We start from the raw sequence: 21,420 nt of genomic DNA, 5'->3' as shown, positions 1-21,420 counted from the left end.
ACTGTTAGCCATCTGATTTAAATCATTTTAAAACTGAAAGACTGATTAATAAATTACCTCAAAGTAAAATGTTTGAAGAAGCTAATGGAAATTGACACAGACTTATTATCACAACAGTTTATGAGGCGGACAGAGACACATAAAGACAGCAGACACAGACAGGTAGACGGCGTGTTTGTCGTGTGTGTCCGTCTGCCTGCGCTCACGTTTGTGTTTACATGTTTGCTATGGTAATGCTGCAGTCCCTAATGAGAGATCCAGGCCTCCCCTCCCCACTTCCTGACGACAGGTGTTTGGTCCAGACCTCTTGGAGACAGTCAGATCACATGACAGGAAGCTGCTAAAGCTGCCGGGCAACTTGTAAACACAGAGAAATTACCATCCTGGGGGCAGGGAAATATTCTCGCCCTGCATTTACGAGTCCAACGTAATACATGTTTGTGCAGCTTTAAGCAGTCTGGCTGCAAAAACTACAGATGTGTGTTCATAGAGGTTATTATTTCCGTAAAGGTAATGATGTGCTGAAGTTATTTTTAGTGTGTACACAGAAATCATGTTAGTGTGGACCATAGAGGCATATGTTTTCATGCATCACAAGTGCCGTGATTTTCATGCTGAGAGGGTGGAAAAAACTAATTTAGTACACTTTTTAAATTCACTTCTACACCTGATACTCTTCCAGACAGATGTTGTAAGAGAACTGAATACACTGTTGTTCAGACAAAATGTAAAAGTGTAATCTAAATAAAGTATTAACTTTTGGTATAATGTGCTGATTTTAAAGCTTATTTCAATGTCCGCAAACGAGACAATAATAAAGTCCCAATATCCTCAAATGGGACAACAGTAAAGTTCCCCTGTCCTCACATGAGACGACCACAAAGTCCTAGTGTCCTCAAACAAGACAAGTCAAATGAGTACATCCTAATTAACAGCGTCTTAGCTTGTTACTGTTGCTAAAATATGTCAAATGTGTTGCCATATCAAACTACAAACATTATTAATCATAAATCAACAAGTTTCAACCATTACATCTGATCAGGTTTTTGACCTTGTCCACGTTTGTGTCAGGATCGGCTGCAGACTGACTTGGCAGAGATGGCTGCCATTGTGTTTTTATGTGGATTAGTGTGTTGTGCATTTACTACCGCTAGATGGCATAAAAAGCGTTCACGAATGAGGACAATAGTTCCAAGTTAAGTAGAATGAAGTATAAGGGTCAAGTAAACCCAAAATGTGATGTCCCCATATGAGGACTCAGGGTCTCAGGAGGATATAGTATTTGTAACGATGTTTTTATTAGTTTATAATCACCTGAAAATACGTATCATTATGTTTACATTACCTTAAAATGAGCTGTTTATATCCACATACAGAGTAAGTCCTCTTCATGGATATAGAGAACTGGATACAGTGTTGAAGGTGGGCCCTTATTCATTCTTATGAAAGTTGCTCAGTGGTGCATGAAGCCAAAAAAGTTCAATGTCCGCAGTATGAAATTACCCAGATCTTCCGTATTGTGGGGCCCATAGAGCAAGCACCAGACTTACAGCAGACAGTTGGCTAACTTCCAGTTTAGCCCCCGGCTAACTTGAATGATGATAAAATTGCTCTACTAGACTTTCAAAATGTTATTGCACCAAATGGAACAAATTCTTAAAGTGAAGTCATTTTGCAGAGGTCATGACGCTCAAAAACAATGTATCCACTGACTAAAAGACATCTCTCTCACAATGGAAGTCTATGGGAAAGTATTTTTGGGCCCAATGGCATTATGTGACAGACCCAGAGGTTTGTTTCTGGGGGCTTGGTCCTCTTCGATGGAGTCCACAGTGTTGTTTCTACAGTAGCCCAGAATGGACAAACCAAATGCTGGCTCTAGATATGGCAATTCATGTTTTCTGGTTGGCTAGTTCTTCTACACACTTTGCACATGAGAAGTTACATTTGGTTTTAATTTGCTAGATTCCACTAAATCCAACACAGTGGACCTTTAACTTGTTCTAATTCCTATAGTGTTACTTTTTCCAAGTCAACAATGATGACTGATCATCCCTGGCTGAGTCGCCAAGGTGAGGGTGTCTGGTGATCTAAGACCTGAAACACCCTATGACCCTGGGCTCATCACTGATGATGTGTCCAAGCTGCACTATCTAGGTGTTTCAAATAACTATAATTGATACATTGTTCAAGCCATTTGTTGACCAAAAATAAACATTTCCTGTTTCCAGCTTCGTAAACGTGAGGACCGGCGCCTTTTCTCTCTGTTATATAGTTATACATTGAATAGATTTGGGGTTTTGGACTGTTGCTTGGCAAAACAACTAATTTAAAGATGTCACCTTGGGTTTTGGGAAATGATGTGCAGTTTTTGCTTTTTTCCTCTATTAAATTGGTACTTAAAAACAAATATATGAAGTGACCAACAATAAGAAGTCATTAGTTGCAGTCCCACTGGTGTGTCCACATTGTTTTAAGCATTGCTTTTATCATTTTTGTTTGATCTGCATTTGTTTTGAAGCACTTTATATTCAGAAAAGTGATTTTATTAGAACTAAATTAACCCTAAAATTTAATAATGTGTAGCAAAACGTACAAAGTGCTGTGAGACCTAAAAGAAAGAATACAATTACTGCCCAAATTAATGCTGGACTGCTGGTTCCTCCGCCATCTAAACACTCCCCAAATCAAACCGCTCAGCATATTCACATGTAACTTACAAATATGAGTGTGCATGTGCGTGTTTGTGCGCACGACCACGCAGCCACACTCCTCTATCGTTCTATTACATGGGCCAGTGACTGCGCCATCTCTCCAGTTTCACCCCTCTGCTCTCCCAGACGTCTCATATTGCCCGGAGGGATGGTGTTGATGTGGGAGGCAGAGGGAGAGGAGGCGGGGGGGGGGGGGGGGGGTGACTACACACATTATCTGTCTGAGAGCAGCTCAAACCGCACAACGGCAGCCTCTATCTCCTCTCTGCTGACTTCAACATCTAACATTTGGTCCCAATAATCTTACATTGCTTTTGTTCGCCGGTCACTGGCAATTGTTCATGTTGATAGGAAATAACTGCTTTATTCACTGGGACCAAATGAGTGAAGGGAGAGAGAGATACAAATGTGAAAAGTATCTCAGTGGCTTACAGTCAGATAATCATGTTCAATTAAAGAAAAATAACTTTGGAGATTGTATTGCACTGTGTGGTTAACCTTATGCTCCAAATGCAATATGTTAATCTTACTTGTCTCAGAAAAATATTCAGCTGCAGACATTTTTACGATGAAAATGCCCTTTCCTTCTATTTAACACATTATAATCAACCCAAAACCATACTTACATTTACTATAGAACTGTGCACAGGTGTAAAAAGAAGCCAACAGTTCACTACAAATCAATCAACTGGCCTGAGTTTAATTTAGAATCAATTCTGCCCCCTGGTGGTGACATGATGAATAGAAACCCCCCAACAGGAGAACAGTGCATTTTACAAAAGGTAAGCTAAGGTAAAGAATAAGTAAAGATGAGGATAAAATAATAACAATAAAGATGATTGCCATTTAACGACAGTTTGGTGAGGGCATCTTATCAACTCTTACCAAAAGCAAAGGTCAGTCATGACAGATATGAGCTGTCACCGTCACAAAAGCCATTTTATCTTTACAGGCAATCACTGGACTCAGCACTGTTTTATCATGTGATGATATTCCGATTAGACTGGTAGGTTTCTCTTTCTGTTCCTCTTGCAGGCCAAAAAAAAAAAGAGCAGCAATATATATATAGTGTTATTATTAACTTTAAATACAAACAGATTTCAGGTGTGATGTAAGATGTTAACTCTAAAATTCTCTCTACCTGAGCTTTCAGCCTAAACTTGGCTTGTGGCTCTCGAACAATGTGTCTTAGATATTGTTTAATTATATTCAAATGTTCTGAGTATTATTTGAGTGAATGGGGAAAAGAATAATTTATGGTTTTGTCAGCCTCTTTATAAATGTCTCGTCCTCACTTCCTCTGCGTCCAATCATGTTTTTAGGTTGACAGGCCCGTCAGGATCAGACCACACTGTATCTCCTCTGAGTAACCGTCTCAAATACATTCAGTAAACGCCCCCGCGCCTCCTCCACCAATGGCAAAAACACAGGAAGTCAGCATGCAGCAGTGTAAGCAGAAATGGATTTCTCGGAGGCAGGCGATTTTATGTGGACGTGATTCACAGAATGGAGAAAATGGAAACTTCAAACCGGCTTCACAATCCATCAGTCCAAGACCCACTTCTGATGGCAGGAAAAACAACAATTGGGCAGAGATGATGACCACACCCTCAGCACAGAGCAAGCACTTCTGCTGAAGCTCACCTTTTATCAGAGCTACATATTATCTCTCCATGTTGTGTTGTGTAAATACTAAGCCCAACTGAGTGTTCTATTATAGCTCTAATAAGACATGGGAGAGTGAAAGCCGTCAGAAAATACAAGTACTGCAGAATTCTGAAGCATATAGGTACTCCTCCCCAATCATGTACTCGCAGCTGTCTATGAATCTTCTTCCTGTGATATTAATGACAGACATTTCAGTCAGGCTGGTTCTCAGCTGAGCATGAAGGCATTTTGGCCACCCACACACCTCTGAGAGCGGACATGACTAGCTTTGGCCGGAACTTATTGAGGGGAAGAGTTGATCTGATGTAACCGTGTAATGAAAAAATGAAAAGACACGAGACTGTAGAGAAAAAAAACACACTTATTCCTACTACTGCAAAATACATCAAAAGGTGTTTAATGTGGATTACTGCTTGCATTGACTAGAAAAAGCTTGTTTTCAACTTTAATGTGTTGAATATAGGTTTAAAAAAAAACAGTCAGCGTAAAAAGTGAACTCACTGGTTTCTAACCTGGGGGTCCTGACCCTTAGTAGGGGTCACCAAAGCTTCATACGGGTGTCAAAAAGCCTTTCTTGATTTTAAGAGGTGTATGAACATACCAGAAGTTCATTCATTTCTGTATAGAAAACTAAATAAAATTCGTATTTTTATAGTTTAGTTTATCATTCAAGATATAAACTAAAAGAAGAAGGGCATGGTAAAGTCTTCAACACAAGCTCTATTCATGGAGCCTTCACTCTCTACTAAACAGCCTCATCTTCCATTAGAAAACTAAGTGGTAAAACAACGTAACAGATATAAGGACAATGTCCAGGAGTCAGGGAGAAGAAAACACTGAATCCATCAAAAAAGAAGCCTATTAAAGGGTAACTGGTATTTTTCAACCTGGACCCCATGTTCTCATATTTTTGTGTCCAAGTGACTAATGGCAACAACAGTTTTTGAAACTGGTACAGTATTAAGTGAGAGGGCTGCAGCAGGCAGCAGTGAAACACGCTGCAGTGTAACCAGTTAGGGCAATTGTGCATAGTCATTTACAGCCACTGAAAGTGCTTATTTTTGCCACTGACAGGCTCAGATTGTTAATTTAAGAGTCTGACAACATTATGGAAAGGATTCCTACAGAGACAGACCTTTTTGTTAGAGGGTAAGATCTTTTTGGTTTAACAAGAAACAGCCTGGAAATCACCATTGCCATACCTACCAGACTCCATTTAAATAATCACTAATTTTATCATTGTAAAACACACTTCATTCAAAGTCTGAAAAACAAAATATGTTCCATATGTTGTGTTCCAACAATCACTGAGTCTGGTTCGGCTGACATTAACTCTTAATTCACCCAGTTAGATGTGAAAATATGCCGGTTCTAGACACACTAAAATTACTGTTTATTTAAATGGAGTCTGGCGTGTTTGGCGATGGCAATTTTGGGGCTGTTTTCAGTCAAGTAAAAATTATCTTACTTTTCAACACAAAGGTCTATCTCTGTAAGGATAGTGTTGTCATAGACTTAGAATAATAATCTGAGCCTGTCCATGGCAAAAACAAGTACTTTAAGTGGACATACAGAGAGGGTGTGCAATCGCCTCAAGTGATTACATTGCAGCCTGTTTCGCTGCTGCCAACTGCAGCCCAACCCTCTCACACAATACTGGACCAGTTTTAAATTTTGTTGTTCCCATCAGCCACTTAAGCCCCGTTACCACCAAATACTTCTGGTATGATGCCTTTGGAACCAAAAGTAACCCCTCAGACATGATGGTACCTAGACCCTAGTGTTTCCATTGCAAACAGTACCCTTAAATGTTGTCACTCACTTCTCTGTCCAGCACTCACTGAATTTCCTCATCACCTGTGACACAGAGGAAGTCGACATTTTCAGAACAAAATAAAACAGGCTGCAGTGAGAGTCTCTCTCCATGGGATAGTTAAAAATAGCAGGTTTGTATATCTAGTCCTTCTAAGGCAAGCTCAGAGGTTTAGTGCTGCCATAGCCCGACACTCCGCAACACTTTTTTTTTTTTCTCCGAGTGAGGATTAGAATATATGGCATTCACATAACCTGGCCAACATAAATATATATAAACGCTTGAAGATCCACTCATTACTGAAAGTGTATGTCATATAAAAACTGAAAGTTGTTGTCAGAGTTGTCATATGGAATATTTAGGGTGTGTTGATTGATTCACATCGTCAGCTCATACATTGAGTAACATTACAAGTTAACGTTCCACCCTAAAAGTCTGCCCGGTGAATTAAAAAAAAAATTTTCTCAGACTCCAGCTGCTCTGCAAGTCAGCAAAACATCCTTATATTTTTATAGTTACAGTCTACTAATAAAACTCTCCATGGTATGAACAGTGGTTACATGAGCCTCAAAACCAGCCACAGCTCAACCCTGAGCAGAGTGACCGTCCTCTATTGACCAATCAACAGACTGCAGTGTTCACAGCTCCACCTTTTAGTACCAGATCTGTGTGCTAGGTACCCCAACAGAGGGGTGACCAAAAATGGGGACGGTACGAAACGGTTCCATTGGTACCATCCACAACTTTTCACAGTGGAAACGCAAGAAAAGCGTATCGAACTGAACTGAACCGTACCGTACTGCTCAGTGGAAACGGCTTTAGACACAAACATGGAAAAACAGGGTCTAGGTTGAAAAATACTTAAGTTACCCATATGACTGTTAAAAAAAAAACATGATATAGAGAATCATAAAAAGTTCCAAATGGTCAAATTCATCCAAATGGCTTGTTTTAAACAAACTTCCTACAGTTATTGCGTTGACCATTTTGGTTAATTGTACAATGTATCAGTTGTTCTGTACTTACATTATTACAGATTGAAGTCAGGGGTCGTCAGTTGACTCAGTAATAATAAAAAAGGGGTCCCTTACAGAAAAACGTTGGGAACCACTCAGCTAGAAGACACACAAAAAGGTCATATCAAGATCTCATGGTGACAAAGTGAAACTAATGCGGACATGTTGAGTCACTAATCACTTTTTTTACACCCCTGTCCCTGATACTGCCTTGCTTAACAACTTAATTGTATTAAAGGTCTGTATGCCCTGACTGACCTAAAGCAATGCCACAACTTGATAACTCTGCCACAACTACTGTAGACACCCCGGCTGCAAAAAGTTTTGTTGTATTAGCGCAAATAAAACACAAACAAAGTGCAGTTTTCCCTTTTTGAAAAATAAAAATCGCTGGAGGCATTTATACTGACAAAACATGACAAAGACTCAAAAAACAAAGTGCTCCCATTAGGTTGTAAACATGTCATAAAACCACTGGTTTCGTTTGTGAAAGCATATCTTCAGGTGCTGCCTGTAATCACTGTCATAATAAGGAGGAATGATGTCACCTCCTTGTTAATCATTATCCAACTTTGGAAGTACTCAAATTCGGCCTTTATTACCCGGGCTGCAAGAGAGTGTTTTCATCCTGCCCACATCCTGGAAAAACAAACAGCCATAAACTGACTATACAGGACGTTTTAATATCTCCGGACAGAATGCAGGAACTAAAATCTGCTCAATATTAGCACATGCCCGACCTCTGACCCCAGGCAGACACTTCTTGTCTGTGCACAATAGACTCCTTGTTACAGAAGCTGTAAAAAAAAAAATGTGTTTGCATTTTGACAGTTAATTCTTTCCCCTTTTGCTGTCTCATTCTTTCCATGTGTCTATCTATTTCAGCGTGAGCATCGAGGTGGCCCAATGGCTCGAGACAGCATGTGGGCGGTGGCTGCTCCCTGTGCATGTGACTGGCACAACAAGAGAACGGCAGCGGAAGAGAAGCCCGAGAGCTCTCAGCTACCTCCCTCCCTCCACGCTCTGCTCTCCATCTGTAGCCAACCCCTTGAAAATCTGTAGCCTTATATGCCTCTGACACACTCACAAACAGCGTCTTGTGTGTGTGTGTGTGTGTGTGTGTGTGTGTGTGATGAAATGGGACCAAGGGTGGCGCACACATTCAGCAGCAGCCACTCTCCACGGTGTCCTGGTCACCAGACAAAATCTGAAACTCTGGGATTTGCTGTGCTTACCATGTGTTTGACAAGCAAACACACATATGGCTGTCAAAACTGTGAATTAATATGCGCATGAAGCTGTCAATACATTTTTTTTTAATATCTAACAGAACAAGACCAGAAGCCATTTCAAAAGACACCACTAAAAGCAGCTTTCATCAACACGATGATAATAACAGGCCTATTTTTCGTTAGAAGTGAAAACACATTTCCAGCCAACCATCCTGTGACATTAGGAAGTAATATGTCACGCCATCGTCTTACACCAAATTAGTGAGAGCATGTCAAACTGAAGATGTTTACAGCAAAGTGAAACCACTTCAGTTACTATGAGAGTATGATTCAGCGTTTACCGACAGGACAGATAACCTTTCTGTCGTGCTTGACATTTGGTGCCTAAATGAACACCTCAATATGAAGCAGGAAAAACTTATATTAAAATATACCAATAATTGCACTAACCCCCGGTGGATATTAAATGTGTCACTGTCATTTACACTCGGCACACTGCATTTTCAAGCTAATTTGCTGTAAAGTATGCGAGCACCCCTCTAAATTGTCTTGTGACAAAAATCTAAAGTGTGGGATGAATCTCCTATTTAGATTTAAACAGCCTAAATTAAAATGTAATGCGTCACAAAAACAAAATAGCACACTGCGGGTAGATAACCAGATTTATATTTAGGAGTATTCTCACAGAATGAGACCAGTCTGGTTAGAGATTGATTTGCCGGGGGGCCTTTCAATCTAATCCACGCTGTGGTGTGACTATTAAATGTAAGGAGATCGCTTCTGCTTGTAAATTGCCTTTTGCATAAAACTGTGTTTAGTATGAGCCTCCTCTGATCCAGTATTGAGCAGAAATGTCTCACTTCTGCCAAGCAATAAATATTCAAACGGACACTGGTTGAGTTCTAAAAAGCCATGGCAAGGTCAAAAAGTGGGTGGCACAGTGGAACAGTGCTCAGCATTGTTGCCTCACAGCAAGAGGGTTCCTGGTTCAAACCCGGGGGTGGAGGAGCCCCTCTGTGTGGAGTCTGTATGTTCTACTGTTAGCGTGGGTTTTCTCCGGGTACTCTGGCTCTTTCCCACAGTCCAGGTGACTCGAAAGCTGGTGACTCTAAATTGCCCATAGATATAAATGTGGGCGTGAATATTTGTTTGTCTCTATGCCCTATGTCTCCCCTAACAGGATAAGGGGTTATGGAAAATGAACTCAAAGTAAGACCATAGATCTCTTAAATAGATTCCAAGATGGCGCCTATTCAGTCCTATAAAAGTTGCTCACCTGGTACGTACACCAAAAAAGTTTATAGTTTCTGGGTTTACTTCTGCGGTATGCGGCACACTGAATATGCACAGCAGTGTTTTTCCCGCTGGCTCTGCCCGTGACTTTCAGCTCAGCTATAGACTTTATAGTGTGATGACATCACAAATATTTTAATTGGGACAATTAGGGCAGGATTCGGGACAACTGCTTGGATTTCTGGACTGTCCCGAATTTTTCGGGACATCTGGTCACCCTATCGTGGTCTGTGGGGAAAATGCTTTTTTGGCTGCAATACCGTAAGTGGCCACTAGGGATGCTCCTGGCGACTAAACAAAAATTTTAATTAAGACTAGTCGACTAGTCTAAAACAGGTAAAGATTCACGAAACAGTCAAAATTTAGCACAATTTATTGTTAAGTATTCTAAACATTGTCCCCAAAAAAATACTGTGTGCATTAAGAGCCCTTTGAAGCCTTTAATCACAGTCTTCAACACCTATGTCGGATTTTAAATGCCACTGAAGTACGAGACACTTTGCACCGTGCAGTATGAATGTGAACATAACGGCAACTCAGTCAAAAGTTAACCACTAAAATAACATCTAAAATAAATACACTGCCTCTCAAATGTAGGGCACATTGAACCTTGCAGATTATTTGACAGAAATGACAGCAATTCACTTTGAACTTAATAAAACAACATCTAAATTATAATTAAATTTCAGCTGAAATGAGACATTTGTGTCGTGCAGTATGAATGTAAACCCTGCACATTATCTGACAACAACTCACTTGAAGTTCACAAATAATATAACATCTCAAAAAAGATTAATTGCTGCTGAATTCATTTTCTAGACTTCCTTTTTCTAACCAAGCTGGTTTTGCAAGAGGACATCTCTCCAATTTCCCACCATGCTGATTTAAAACTCCAGTCTACTCGAGCATTACAGCGGGGAAGGGGACTGCTGTCTGACGGCTCGGTAGCACCCACTAGTGGGGAGTAGCTGCATGACAGTTAAGTGGCCTTGTACATGTATAAAACACTAATTGGTTTAGCGGACTAATATTTCTGGTGCCGGGGCAGACGTTTCACACGCACCCCTAGTGGCCACTGGGGAAATATTGAGAGCAAGGCTGGGTGGCTTTCCTGAGGGCCTTAGTGAGACAAAGTTTTCACTGGTCTACATGTTCTGTACCACACAGCACAGTTCCTGGTAGACAACTGCCAATTTTTTAAAGCGCGTACATATGTGAATTCTGAAAACTTGTTTATTTCTGTTGTCAATTTCAGGCGTAACTGTACCGTTTAAAGATATGTAGTTAAACACTCTGGTCTGACCTGTCTAAAGTCTCTGCTGTGCTGATTTTATGTACTGTGTTGCTTTGCTAGCATCTTTGATAAACTAAATCTACTGGCATGAAAGGTAAAAAGTGTACGCTATATTTGGAATATACTCACCACTTAACCTTGCACAAAAACTTATTGAGATAGCAGTGGACCACCAACTACTAGGGGTGAGGGGAAAAAAATCGATCGTATCGCCATATTTTTGTGTGGTATTGTATCGTCACACAGTGCCAAGTATAGTATTTTTTATTAAATAAATCATCAATATTACAAATAAAAATTAAACTTTAGGTAGCCTACTAGAATAATATACTCAATTGATTTTCCAATCTACAAGATACATTTTACCACCGTGAAAAAAATGGCTACAGTGAGATGACCAGACTGAAAATTTTATCTTATTAGACAAAACAGTTGACACAGTTTTCCTTTGGGGACATAATTTACAGTTGGAAAAAAATATATATCAGAATATAATTTATTGTAATACTCAGCATATCGCAACATATTTAAAATCACAATAATATCGTATCGTAAGTATTTTGATAATATCGTATCGTAGATCCCTGGGTGAGTCACACCACTAGCAACATCCATGTTCTAAAATTAACATTTTTGTCAATGGAGTCTGGCAGCTTAGCGATAACGGCTTCAGTACCCTGTCGGAAAGGGCTGTCTGATGGCAAGGTAAAGAGGTAAAAAAATATTCTTTCTATAGCATACACTTGATATAACTGATATAAATTTTTTTTGGTGGACTTTTATTTAGGTGGCTAAAAACAAACTGAAACAGCATTAGCTCAGCACTTTGTCATTTTATGCATGTGACGAGGGTTGTTTCTTTTTTACCCAGAAGTTACTGGAAGCAAACATTGTGAGTCTATAGGCCACTTCCTCTTAGATGAATTGATTTCATCCTACGATGACTATTGGATGATTAAGTATTGCGGCACAGCTTTACAAATATAAATTGTTGAGGAAAATATTCAATAAACGATTAAATTCCTGTTCACCATAGTTTTATGTATTTTGGCAAACAGGCAACATGAGTAAAGAGGGAAGAATTTAAGACTAACTCCATGTTGTGACTGAATGAATGGTTCAATTATGTGGGTATTAAAAAGTAACCTCAAGTAAAAAACAAAGCCCTCTCTCTGTCTGGCTGTTATCCCTCGACTCATGGAAAGTGTTCTGACAGGAGGACTTCAAAGCAAAAATACCAGAATAATAATAAAGGCTTTATCAGCAACACAGTATACTGAATTGTGTGTGTTTAACCCAAGTCACCGTTTGTGATGATGATGTGCCTTTGATGTAATACGCCGTCTGCAAACAGTGGAGGAAAGGCCAGACTAGTACGAAGGTCTTATCGGGACGTGAGTCAAATTGAACCCTTAACAAAAAACTTCACTGAAATGTTGTGCAATTTAACCTTGGCCTCGCAGATCACGGATACAGCGCGGGTCTAAAAATAAGTTTGTATTAATCGTTTTCATTTCCCGGGAAGCATCAGAGTGAGTTGCGACACAAATAGGCAGATGTAATAAAAAATAGAACAATGTGAAAGGCCGGTGTGTGAGTAGAGCCTAGCCTCTACTCATCACAGCATTGTGAAATACCACATATTGTGTAGAATTGCTTACCAGCGATGGAAGGCTATCAATAGAAGTGAGTCTGTCATGGTTTATATAAAGCTGATACCGCTGGGTGGGGGCTAAACCCAAGCACAAGGACAATTATTGGCATACTTCACATGCATCTGCTGAATTTGTTTACACGAGGCTGCTCTGAAGAGGCTGAAATAGAACATTTCAACTTATACTTTGCTGCTTGACATTAACTACTAAATGTGCCTTACAGAAAGGTCTTTTCTGTATGCACAAGCCCAGTCTTTGATGTGGAAATGACAGAGAAAGAGTCAACAGAACTCGAAAAAAAACCTGCATGTACAGAGAGTTGAAAGTGTCCTGTTGCTGCTGCGTTTTAAACTTGTTAGATTTAATGTCAGTGTACGTAATTAGAATAATGATTTTATCTGTGTAAAACTGTGAAGTGCCAAGTGTTAAATTCATTAGTACAGTCATCGTTTAGTAAACCAAAGGGCAGACAATAAAACCCATTTAAAATGAATAATAAAAGGGGGATTTCAAATGAACAGTCAGCAGGAGGTGATTTCATTCGCCGGGAATCAGGGCGTAGGTATTCCCCTTCTCGGCTGTCGAGGACAGTAGTTTGGATTGCGCAGCAGTGTTAGTATGCAAAGCACGGCTCGGAAGAGTGAAGTGTGAATGATAATACATTTTAAAAAAAAAGAAAGAAAAACTCAACTACTACATCAGAGTAAGAGTTTAATTCATTCATCCAACAGAGGAGGTTCTGTGAGAAACATCATAAAGCTCTGACAGATTACAGTGATGCCCACATCACTATTGACCACTTTTCTCCAAACTATGCTGCTAAATTTAGCGATGAAGAGTGGGACTTTCTTCCTAGAGCATTTTTTTCTGACCAAAAGAACGTTCCAAATGCACTGATGTCATAAAGTCAAGCCCTACAAAGAAAAACCGCCGAGTCAGACATGTTTGATGATGGCCTTGGTTGTTATTAAAAGCGAGCTCTAACTGTCCCCTACAAAGTCACTTCTTTTTTTTTTCACTACGTAAAACTGTGATCTGTTTATTCTTCTGCAAACAGAACATAAAAGGCATAAGCCATAACGTCTGTAATCATTCGCAGTGCCCTGTTTTTTTTTTTTTTCTCACACCAAAACACACAAACACACACACAAGCACGCACATACACACATGCGCGCGCACCCAGGGGACTTCCAGACCAACACACCTCCACCCACACGCAACCTCCATCGCTACAGGCTGTGAACCCCGAGACGAACACACATTCCACACAGGTCTGCTCACATTTGCACAGATAAACGGAGAATTAAGGCTACTGACATGACACACACCACCACACTGCGTTACAGCTGCCTTCAATACGCCGAATCACCAAACAGTCCATGAGCTGCAGATATATCAGACAGTTGTAAGATCAAGTCAACAGGCTGCTGATGAGCTGGGAAGTCATGTGATCATCAATAATCATTTACATCATTTCAGTGCTTTCACACACACTTACAGTAGTACTTTAATTTCATGCTGCATCATACAACCACTTTACTACACTTCAGAGGAACATAGTATACTTTTTAACCCACTACTTTTATCTGACAGCTACAGGTACTTTTCAAATTAAAAATAATAACTTGCACAGCATATACAAACATGTAGTGCAGTTAAAATGAGCTCCATCTTGACCAGCTCTGACATTAAATTGATTTTTATGCAGAAAAGCATCAGTAATAATAATCCAATAAATTAATAACCCCGACAGAGGCCATTCTGCTGCGTAATGAGAGCAAAATTAAATTTAATAAAGTAAATAATTAGTCTACTTTTTGTACACTTTTGAATGCAGACATTTTACATGTAATAAAGTATTTTTTTAATTGTGATATGACTACTTTTATTTAATGTTTATTGCTTCTACCACACGTAAAAACTAAATAAAATAGGGAGTTTAAAAACTGTTGTCAAAACTAGGTTGTCACTTCTACCTTTCACCTACAGGGGGGGTTCATATTCATATTTTATTGACCTGATTACATGTAATTCAGGCTTTGAATTGTGGGTAAAGTACTGAGTGGGCCTACTGGGCACAGAACCAGGGGCCCAAAGTGTCAGGGCCCCCCTAGCCTTCACCTTCGCCTTCAAAATGCAACTCAAGTTAACACATGCTAACCACAAAGAGACTAAAAGTGACAACAAGAAGACTAGAGCAATGCAAAGGAACTGCATGGAGACACAAAATGGCCTCATAGAAACCGGCAAGACAACCACTCAAAGTCTGTGTGTCTTGCTCCTATGTAGGAGAGGTGGTGGGGTCTTTTGTATATCTGTGTCTCATAACCTGCCCATGCTTTGAATTATGCCTGACTATCTGCTCAAGTGACCCCTTAAAACTTAAAAACATAACGTCAAATTTACTGTTTTAATTTGTGCAGCTATGAGTCGCTCAGAGTGCAGCATCGCCCGACACCGTTCATACAAAGAGTGAAATCAGGAACTGCTCAGCTGCCCACAATCGTGCTGAATAGTCAACATCTGAAAAACCAAAAACTAATCACACAGCCAATCATAAGACTTGTTTGTGTCATGTACTGGAAGACACTTGCAAAAGTTGGTCAATTCCTGAGAAACTAAAGGTTAAAGAGCTTCTTGTACAGTGCGTGTTGTCTCGGTTCACTTTGTCATGACAAAAATATGTCTGACACCTGTCAGCAGCAGACACCACACTGCTGCTCACGCTGAGTGCATACATGCTACCCATATGCAAGCCGGTGCAGGTTTAAATAAACGAGGGAGATATTTGTCTCAGTTTAATCCTGAAACATTTTTTAAATCCCATCTTTTCAAGACTTAACTTCCTTAGTCTTAACCTTCTGTAACCTCTCATTCAATCTAATGAGAAACCTGATGTATTTTATTTTGATAACAGAGGTGTAGCCAGCAACCATTATTCCATCTATGACAACACTCAGTCTGTCCATCCTCACCTGATGCAACACACATTTAATTTACTGACTAATTGTAGTCCACATTCCTGGCAGAAGCCAAGCACGCCGTGTTTGTGTGGCTGTTTCTCCTCCATTGTGAGGGTGTGATTATTGGAAATTATTCAAACGGAAATTCCTAATGAACAGCAGTGGTTAAGCAGGTTAAACAACAGAGAAGCATGACATTAGTTTCGCTATGACTTGTAAACAGGTTCAATTATTACAACACACAATTACCTCTGTTGTTCCTATATGTCTTCGACATTAACATATATAGCAACAACTGTCTGACACACAATAGCTGCTGCCTGTGCCATCGTGGAGACGGACAGACATTCCAGTCATCATCTAAAAGGCCTCTATTGAGATGATGCATTTTGTCCACGAGCCTGTTAACACAAATCAGCTGTCATAAACGGCACCCTGCTCAAAATCTATTTTAGTCTGCTCAGCAAAAAGTGACCCAGTTTTTTTTTTTTTTTTTTCTTTTTGTTGGTTTCAGTTTGTCACAGATGTCCCAAAACAGCTGTCATATTTTTGTCTGTTTTTGTTTTTTTTATATTTCAGGTGTTTAAGAGCAGACACAGAGTCTGGATGACTAAAATATCCAGCTGCCATTAAGTCCAATAACTCCAGGGGCCCACAAAAACACCAGGTTTTGTCTGTGTAAACATGTTTTTTACTCATTAAAATGAAAATGTGTTTGTGAATATGCACCAAACCACAGGCCATAAGATTGGACCTGCTTTATGGCAAAATCCTTGCACACAACAGTGACCTAGGTAGAAAAAGACATTTGTGCAGGCCTGTGACTTTGTTTTCCTGCTAAGGTTATACCAAAATACATAAAAAAACTTGAGTATCTCTTTTATTTATCAATGTTAACACCAGATCTTGAGCAGAGGCTTGACATAGTAACATTCACTTGAGGTCTCAGAGTATAAAAGACAGCTACATGAGACGTACACATCTCAACAACAAGGCCAAAGGAAAACCAACCGGACCTAAACAAACACCACAGAGCATTTTACAATCTCACGTGTCCTCATTCAAGCAGATTAATTTAGCCACTTCAAATGTAATGCCAACAAATTATAACCTACAGCAATCTCAAGAGTCATTCAGCAGCCACGGCGGGCATAAAAGTAACGTTTTGTCTTACCATGGGTGGCTTGTGGGGGAGACGCTGCAGATTACATCACAAGCGCAGACGGGGTGTCTTGACCATGGAGATGATTTCATCGTAATCCAGTAAAGTCAGATTGTTCAAACAAGTGTGGGTCAGTGATGGCTGGAGACGCCTTTCTATCCTGTTTACTGTAAAAAAAAAAAAAAAAAAAAAAGAAAAAAAAATGCAAATTAGAATAAACAGAGTAACACTTCTGACACTGCTATGGTTGAGCTGAAGCCGAGCTTGCCTGAGTTGTTGCGGGCGTGATGGTGTCAGTTCCTTTCCCTGCTTTTTTAGCTTCACTTAGCTGTTAAAGGTCCAGTGTGTAAGAATAATCACCTGAAAATAAGGAGCCTTTTCGCAATGTTGTTTCTACAATAGCCATTTGCGTTCTCACATTGGCCACCATCATACATGGATGGCACACCAGGAAAGATTCAGTTGGACGCAATTTGCAACCTCAGCGTCAAGATCGAAAAGTGGTTGATGGTATGCCACTGGTGGTTTAGCAGCATAAGCCAATCCCTGGATTGGTATGCTGCCCGTCAATGGTATGCCACTACTAATTCAGCAAAATAAGCTGATCCCTGCAGGGCCTGACGCTAACTTTTTTCCCAAGGAGCACATGTGCTCCTAAATTGAAAAAGTAAGGAGCACACAAAGAACTTTAGGGGCAAAATGTAAATTGATCAAGTAATGTGTTTTCCATAATAAACGTGATGCAAATAGACATTTACAAGCAAAATTATTTAATGAATTTGTATACAAAATGTACAGAAAGGTAAAATCATCAAGTTTTGAAAAAGTATTGCAATTTAATTTTGTCTTTAATGTTATTATCTTATATATATATTATCTTTGCAATATGATTATCTTATAAAATGTTATTACTATCCTAAAACATTCTCCAGGTCCTCTGAAACTCTGCAGGACTTAAGCCCTTTTCACACAGAGCGCGCAAAGCGCAGACCTCCGCCAACAAACCCATTAATTGTGTATGTGCTACCGCGGCGCAAGAGCGCACTGTTCTGCCGCCAAGCTGAGCAGCGCACGAGAGGGTGCATGCTGTGGCATCTGCGCGCCGCCAGCCTGCGCTCGAATTGAAAACTTTTTAATTTCACCGCAACGCGCTGTGACGACACCTCGGCGCGTCCAATAGCAGAGAAGAGCCTGAAGTAGACTCGGAAGCGGTCACCATGGAGCTGTAGCTCCTGAACGAGCCTGTACTCCCCGAAATCCTGTCTTGTGCACCTTGCTCTCCGCTTGCTCTGCGCCCTACCCCGCGGTGGGCGCCGCGAAAATCGTGCTCTGTGTGAAAGAGGCTTTAAGCTACAGCTCCACGGTGACCGCTTCCGGGTCTACTTCAGGCTCTTTTCTGCTATTGGATGCACGGCGCCGAGGTGTCGTCACAGCGCATTGCGGTGAAATTAATTTTTTTTTTTTTTTTTTTTTTTTTTTTTGTTTGCACGCTCTGTGTGAAAAGGGCTTTATTTCCACTCTGCCCAGCAGCGGTACCCTGGCGAACGGTCCCTAAAGGCCTCTACACATGATCAGCTGTAAAACTGCTTTGCGCTGGCTGTCCCATTGTTTGTCTATGGAGAGAGCAGCAATGCCTGACAAAGCGGCACCGCTACCCTTGGCGTTGCGCATGATATTCATTGTGTCGACAGTGGCTTGGAAAACCGCCCATAACCGTGTCACACGGGGAAGAGGGAAGAGGGAAGGCGGCTGGAGTTGCTCCAACATTTGCGGTTAGATTATCATATTTTTTTATTGACAAAAATATAGGCTGTTTCAGCTGATTTTTTTTATGCGCACATGTGCCCCTAAATATTTTTTACAGTTCGCACACACCTATTTTTAGTCGCAAATGCAAGTGAAACGCACTGTTGAGCCCTGCCCTGGAATAGTATGCCGCTTGTCAATGCTAAGCAGTGCCAAGATCAAAAGTGGCTAATGGTATGCCACTGGTGGTTCAACGGCATAAGCCAATCCCTGGAGTGGCATGCTGTGAGTGTTCTACCGGTACATGCCATTTCCTAACAGCAAATACAGCTTGAAAGTGATAAGCCATTTTTTGGACTAATGCATATGCAAAAATAAAAACTCTTCTCTTTGGTTTTAGATGACAGTAAATGAGTTTTGTATATGTCTGATCGTTGTCGATGGGCCGAAAGTAGAGATGCACCAATCCAGCTTTTTCAGTATCGATACCGATCCTGATGCTGTGGCTTTGAGTATCAGCCAATACCCGATACCAATCCGATACCACGGTTGACCTAAAAAGCTATATACCTTTACATGTAGAACAGAAAAGACTAGAGGCATCAGGCATTGATGACAACACAGTTCTTTCCTAAAATGAAACAAGATGAAACAAGATGAATGCAATGATGAACTATTTATTTTTAACAAAAATAAACAATTGTGCAACAGCAGTTGAAATAGTGTGAAATACCTCCACACAGCAGATTCTCTCCTTCGCTCCATGATGTATGACATAGCTCGCATCGCAATAGATTTAAAGGGAAAGGATCACCTCAGGTATAGGTTGCATTTTTCGATACCCGATCCATCTATTTTGATGATATCGGGGCCGATATTCGATCCAGATATCGGATCTGTGCATACCTAGCCAAAAGTCTACGCAATGTGCCCAATGCTAATATTAGAGCTATCCTTAGCTGACTTAGCCCTGCCACCATAGCCAGTCTGATTAATCGTAACAGAACTATACAGCAAACTAAATAATGGGCTACTGGTATTACCTGTGGCATGTTCAATGGATTAGGAGAGTGCAATCATACTTGACTTAAAAGGAAAATCCACACCATGGATACTCTTGACATATTAATCACTCACCATAAATACTTTGAATGACTAAGTGGTTGCTATTATCGTGGCCTAAGGCACTTTCTACCAGCATAAATATCAACTGAGTGAATGTCAGGTTTTTCTCACTCTGATCTATCTTCAGATGATCTGAAAAGACAATGAGTGTGTTATTACACCTGATCTAGTTTCACTTTAAATGCCAGCATTGGCATGAGTCTGCAGAGACGGCACATCGGCAACAATCGGACGTGTCGGTGAAGATTCTCAATCATCCAGGTCATAGTAATCTTAAGTGCTATATCGTATGTAGTCTCTATACAGACTCTACATTCAGTGAATGTAGAGTCTGTAGGCAAACCCCGGAGATCTTGCCTCCGGAGGAAGAGCGGAAGAGCCCTGGTTTCCGGTTGTAGGCTGTTTGTAGTCCGCGTGATATTGATCAATCACGTTTGAGCCGGCTGCAGTTGTTGCCAGGTTAAACGGTCTGTGCAGTGAACTAACGAGGCGGAACATAATTGGCGTCACTGCAAACTCTGAATCCAACACAATGGTTCAGCATATTTACTTATATATAAACGGAAGTCAGAAACGGAAATTCGCCTCCTCAAACCGAAATGCCAAAAAATCGGGGGTCTGCCCCCAGAGGCTGTTTTCGGTGTCTGCCGGAAGTCAGACACCGAAAACAGCCGATGGGTTCCGAGAATGTATCGTATGCAACTGGACTCGCTTGAGTTGCTTGAACTCGAGCAAGTCCAGTTGCCTAAGATATAGCACTTAAGGCAACAATAGACATGCACGAAACTCGTTTACTGTCATTTAAAACCATAAAACATATCCTAACAACAGAACAGACAAGATGACATGATACATTCCTTTATTTACGGTGCTATGTTGCACCACTCTGTCAATAAAGACAGAAACAAAAACATAATTTACAGCAGTACTTGTTGTAAAACTAGCTTGTATGTTTTTATTTTTGCATATGCATCCAAAAAATGGCTTATGACTTTCAAGCTGCATCTGCCATTTGGAAATGGTACGTGCCAGAAGAACACTCGCGCATACCAATCCAGGGATCAGGTTATGTTGCTGAATCACTAGTGGGATACCATCGGCCACTTTTCAATCTCAGCGTCACTCACAAAACCCTACACACTAGACATTTAATTTAGCCAAGTACTTAATTGTTTCATGGCTTTAAGTTAGTCATGTCCAAAGTCAGGCCTGGGGGGCAATTGTGGCCCACAGACCTTTTTTAACCGGCCCTGGCTTGCCTTTTAAAATTACACAATATTGGATTATAAAGCAGTATTGCTTTTTTTATTCACCTTAAGTTGGCAGGACTATCATACAGTTTGCATACATGCACCCGAGCTACACAGGCGGAACTAATGTGTTTTCATAGACAGAAGGTTAACAAACAGAGGGAGAGTTAAGGTGAAACACACCGCTGTTCGTTAACGGACGACCACACAAAGTTAATACTACTTTTACTGATATATATCTGTACCTCCTCCACCTCTGCGCTAGCTTAAAATCATGTGTGGAGAGCCCCTAATTAAACTTTCCTCACCTGTAGAGCCAAATCTCCAGAGCTGTGACTCACCTGGTAATAACGTTTTGGCCATTGTCGTTATAATGACGTCACTGTGGGTCGTTTAGCTCGGGATATATTTCTCCACCTCAACAAGAAGTCTCTCGTCATCCAGTCTTTGTCACACACTAGACAGCAACACCTACAGAGGTCTCTTAAC

General features: G+C 40.6%; 1 long non-coding RNA gene across 1 annotated transcript in view; it reads right to left on the bottom strand.

The window, feature by feature from the left end:
- The window catches only part of LOC144462471 (uncharacterized), a 185,346-nt gene extending 163,926 nt beyond the window's left edge, over nt 1-21,420 (bottom strand). The window contains exons 1-2 of the long non-coding RNA XR_013490764.1: nt 21,273-21,420; nt 16,823-16,977 (exon numbers count right to left, since the gene is read on the bottom strand). This is a non-coding gene — a long non-coding RNA (uncharacterized LOC144462471). The remainder of the gene's footprint in view (nt 1-16,822; nt 16,978-21,272) is intronic.

The sequence above is a fragment of the Epinephelus lanceolatus genome, chromosome 3 (assembly GCF_041903045.1).
Source record: "Epinephelus lanceolatus isolate andai-2023 chromosome 3, ASM4190304v1, whole genome shotgun sequence".
Lineage (NCBI taxonomy): Eukaryota > Metazoa > Chordata > Actinopteri > Perciformes > Serranidae > Epinephelus > Epinephelus lanceolatus.
The sequence above is the reverse complement of the archived record's forward strand: the minus strand, read 5'-3'. Positions and strand labels throughout refer to the sequence as shown.